We start from the raw sequence: 5,055 nt of genomic DNA, 5'->3' as shown, positions 1-5,055 counted from the left end.
GTGGTAGGATACCCATATTTCTTTCCCCCTTTAAAACTCTCCTATGGTTCAGTGTCAGAAACAAAATGAAGTTTGAATGTCTCAATTTAAAAAAAAAAAGTCCTCCTGGGAAGTCACTACTTCACAGCCATCTATCGAAGTGATGGGCTTGTTATTTGTTAAGGAACCAAAGAAGCCAATGTGGATAAGTCCCAAATTCAACACTTTCCAGAAGCTTTCCGTTCTTCTTAGGCCTACTGCTTCACATTTTGAGAACTCCATCTTGAAATCCATTTGTCCTCCAGTGTCTTCTACTCCATTTTGGAATCCACTTGTCCCCAGTATCTTCTATTCCATCTTGGAATGCATTTGACCTCCAGTGTCTTCTCCTCCAACTTGGAATGCATTTGTCCCCCACTGCATTCTACTCCATCTTGGAATTCATTTCTCCTCAAGAGTCATCTACTCCATCTTGGAATGCATTTGTCCCCAGTGTCTTCAACTCCATCTTGGAATGCATTTGTCCTCCAGAGTCATCTACTCCATCTTGGAATCCATTTGTCCCCTACTGTCTTCTACTCCATCTTGGAATCCATTTGTCCACAGTGTCGCCTACTCCATCTTGGAATGCATTTGTCCCCAGTGTCTTCTCCTCCATCTTGGAATGCATTTGTCCTCCAGAGTCATTTACTCCATCTTGGAATCCATTTGTCCCCAGTGTTGCCTACTCCATTTTGGAATCCATTTATCCTTCACTGCCTTCGACTCTATCTTGGAATGCATTTGTCCATAGTGTCTTCTACTCCATCTTGGATTCCATTTGTCCACAGTGTCACCTACTCCATCTTGGAATCCATTTGTCCCATAGCGTCTTCTATTCCATCTTGGAATCCATTTATCCTCCAGAGTCTTCTATTCCATATTGGAATGCATTTGTCCCTAGTGTCTTCTACTCCATCTTGGAATTCATTTGTCCCCTAGTGTCTTCTACTCCATCTTGGAATGCATTTGTCCACCACTGCCTACTCCATCTTGGAATCCATTTGTCCTCCTCTGTCTTCTACTCCATCTTGGAATCCATTTGTCTCCAGTGTCATCTACTCCATTCTTTATGTGCTTTTTAGTCTTTTCCAGATCAACATCAATCTTATCCTTCTAACCTTCATCCTGGTCTCTTTTCTGCATGTGACTATTAGATTTATTTAAAAGATGATTTCAGGGGCCTATCAAGAGCACTTTTGTTCTCAGAGGTCTGGCTTTGGTTCCTTGTGCTCACGTCCAATGGCTCACAACCACATTTAACATCAGCTTCAAGGGACCTGATTTCTCTTATGTCACCTGTATTCACATGCACATGCCCTGCCTCCACCAACTTAATTAAAAATAATAAGTCTTAAAAAGGGAGACAAGTTTCATTAGACTAATGACTAATGAAGAATGATTTTCCCTGGTTTCTGAGTCTGTTTGGGTCAGTTTCTTGGGTTTCCCCTTGAGTTCCAAGGCCACATTTATTTTAACTGACATTCTTTCCCCAACTGTATGTTTCTCCCTTAGTCTTCACCCCAGAGAGTCTATCTATATCTGGTCCCTCTCCAATGCTTCCTAAACATCCATCTTTCCCCCTGACATTTCTGCCATTCCAAACTCCATCTGTAGTTCATTGCTCTCCCTACAGACCAGAACAACTAAGTCTGGTTTGTTTTAGCCTATGTAACATTAGATGTACTTACTATTCAAAGCCTGAGTGGATGCTTTCACCTTCCTCTCATGTTCCACCCAACACAGCCTATCCCTTCCACCAAAGTGTTCACACACAACATGCCATGTTACACATTTTAATTTTTAGAGTAAAGCAATTTACATTGGTAAAGATACTGGGGTTGTAAAAGACCCTTAAGTATCTAACACACTGGAAAACAAACATTTTTCCCCAATCCTACAAGTTACTCATCTATGTACCAGAACTTTGTGAATTTCACCTTAATGGATCTTTTCCACCAGATTATAGACCTAGATATGGATGTCACCATCAAACTTGATGAAGTACATTGAAGGCTTGGCTAGAACTTGGTAAATGATCTTGCTGATCTTTTTGGACCTGTTGCCTATGGTGTACTGCACACATTTACCTGTGAAGACAGTGTTGTCAGTGTATGAACTCACCTCTGCTGGAGGAGCCTCTGGAATGATGCAGAGGTTACCTTCTGTGTAGTTATCCAATAGCTGGTATATTTAAGAGGAATGGATCCTTCTCATAGGTGATGTAAAACCAGGCCTTCATGATTGGAACATGGGCTAGGACCACCCCCTCCAGTTTTCCTTAGAGTCATGCTTGCCCTCAAATTTGTGTTCCACTGCTCTACCAACCATGGCACTGATGAGGTAGGTGTCTCTCACCTGAGGAAACACTACTTTGTGAGGGAAGACCTTCAGATTTAAAATCCTCTTGTCATTGTAGAACTCCACTCCATAGACGCAGTCAATTTTGTCATACTTCAACAGATAGAGAAAAGTGTTTGCAGTGTTTGCTGGCAGTTGTTCTAGAATGATGGCCTTCTATTGGGTAAGAGGTTCATTCCCTTCCTTCAATCTGTGAGAAATTCTGCAGCCGACAATGTTACTCAGGGCCTTGGAAGAAAGTTTCCTCCTCCTCTGCTTCTGGAGGGATGACATGCTCATCCTCTTCAGAGGCATCATGTTCTTCATTATTGTAGATCTGGTGTGGTAGGCCATGGCACTCCTGGTCCACTGTCTTGTGGCTATCATTCTGTGTTCAGGCTTCATACTTGCCCACTGCCTGGGTTTGAAGAACTTGCCTGCTTTAACCAGACACAATGCTGTTGGCTCTGTCATATTAGTGCCTGTAAGAACAACAGGGGTGGGGTGGGGGCAGACACTGGACCAAGGCTCTACTCTAAAAGAACTTTGGAGCAGATGAAAAAGGCTATACTAAACAGGTATGGGCTTCTAAATCTAATTTTGTCATAATAAGAAGTTAATAGGAGGGTTGGACAGTGGTCATACATGCCTGTAATCCCAGTATTCAAGAGGCAGAGGGAGGCAGACCTCTGTGTGATCAAGGCCACTCTGGTCTACAGAGTGTGTTTCAGGACAGCCAAAGCTCCACATAGAGAAACTCTGTCTCAAAACACAGAAACAGAACAAGTTCATAGGGAAATTAACAAATGACTCTCTAAAGCTCAGAATAACATACTCAGAGACTCATATCTTCAACCCTGAGGCAGTTTGCCTCTGCTGAAGACCCTCTCCTTGAATGGCTAGGTCAGTTTGGTTGTTGGCATGCCTGTTCCCCCAATGAGCAAGCAGAACAGAAAAAAAGAACCAGAAAGGTGGCCATAACTCTCTTCTACCTACAAGCTATGAACTAGGCGACTACATCTACAAATATCTGACCAGGGACACAGCACACCACTGGCGTCCTTTATAAGATATCCTTAACCAGCCCCATATATATTCCATGAAGCCATTGCAACTCTGAACCCAACAAGACTCATTTGTCCAGGCAACACAGCTAATAGGAGCTAATATCTTCTATAATGCACATGGGCTAAGAGGAACTTTGGCATTTTAGTGGAAATATGAATTATATATTGTCAACAAGGTTTATAAACTCAAGAGATTGACTAGCATAGAACATCCCCATAGTTCTGAAACATGGGAGACATTAGAGCCTTTGGTTACTCACTGTGTGAGGGAAATTGTTTAGCTTTCTGTGGTTACAGGGTTCCCAGTTACTTCATAAATGTATTTACCCTCCCCAAAATGTCCTATTGTCTTGATTCTGTTTTCTGAAACCAGCCAATTAAAAAAGCCTGCTGAACAATTGTTGGAGTTTAGGAGCTGAACTGGCATTCACATAATGCTGTGAAGATAGTGATCCTACCTTTAAGGGAGTCTCAAGCCCCCAAGTGGAATAGATGGGCAATCTCTGCTCAGGGCTCTGTGACATCACATTAGCTCTGATTACATCATACAACCCCTCTCAGGATGGTTCTGCCCCTAATTTCACTCAGAAACTTCCAGCATCTAGCCTTTAGCTTCTCATGTAGCTCCCAGGAGATGCAAAATGAAATCACTACCCACTGTTCTGGTGACCTGAGACATATTCTACCCAAGGAGCTTACTACTGCATCCTTTTCCTTCTGAAAAAGTCTCAGGTTTCTGAGTCACCAGCATCCTTGGTGGTTATTTTCCCAGTGCCCATTTTTCCCTTAGTTATCTTTAAGTCATTCTTCGAATCAGAAATATTGCCAGCCTCTACGAGGCAGCCCACTGGATATCACACCAAAATTAGCTTTAGCAAAACCCAAAATTAGAGGAGGGCCATTTTTATTCAAACAAAGCTGGAATTGGACAGGATTAAATACCTTGTATTAATGTCAATGGCAATCATGAATTATGTATCCTTTGCAAAGAATAAGGAAAAATTAGCTCCTGGGCCCTCTTCAAAAGATGGGATATACCTATGACAAACCCAATGTAGACTAGTCTTACTTTAAATGTCTTTAAAATTTACCAGCATTTCTGTTTACAAGGAATTCATTAAATGAAATGCTGTAAAACAGGATGAAATAGGTGAGGTAATTTTATTTTGAAGTATGAGTAGACAATATTGGATATTTAAGTATAGAATTTACTTGCAAGTTAGAGGGCACTTTAATTGTTCATGCCACACTTCAGATCTTCAACAAATCATTTTCAGTCCCTTCCCATGTCCCCACTACTCTCTGCCTATACTTTTCTCTTCCCAAATCATTCCCTTCCACTTTAACATTATATATGTATTTTTAAAGTTTATTTTGAACTCACCTGTAAGTCTGGCCACTTTTCTGAATGTAACTTTTTCTTTTTCTTTGTTCTATGTCTGTTTTAAGCAACGTTTTCCTTCACACTTTGAATTTTACCCTTTCTCTGCTCTTATGTGACTCCCTTGCCACTATGTGACTGTTTGTCTAATGTGTGGCTGACCTCAGTGTGGGTTTAACTCAAATGACATGTTTTTCCCCTCTTTCTCCCCCTCATTTTCTTTCTCTAGGCACCTGCTGAGATTTACAT

General features: G+C 41.5%; 1 pseudogene; it reads right to left on the bottom strand.

Moving 5' to 3' along the window:
* Positions 1 to 1,922: 1,922 nt before the first annotated feature.
* On the bottom strand, positions 1,923 to 2,763 carry LOC116104647 (annotated as a pseudogene).
* Between the last annotated feature and the right edge of the window lie 2,292 nt (positions 2,764 to 5,055).

Source organism: Mastomys coucha, unplaced genomic scaffold (genome assembly GCF_008632895.1).
Source record: "Mastomys coucha isolate ucsf_1 unplaced genomic scaffold, UCSF_Mcou_1 pScaffold22, whole genome shotgun sequence".
In the NCBI taxonomy this organism is placed as follows: Eukaryota; Metazoa; Chordata; class Mammalia; order Rodentia; family Muridae; genus Mastomys; species Mastomys coucha.
This window is presented reverse-complemented; position numbering and strand designations above follow the sequence as displayed.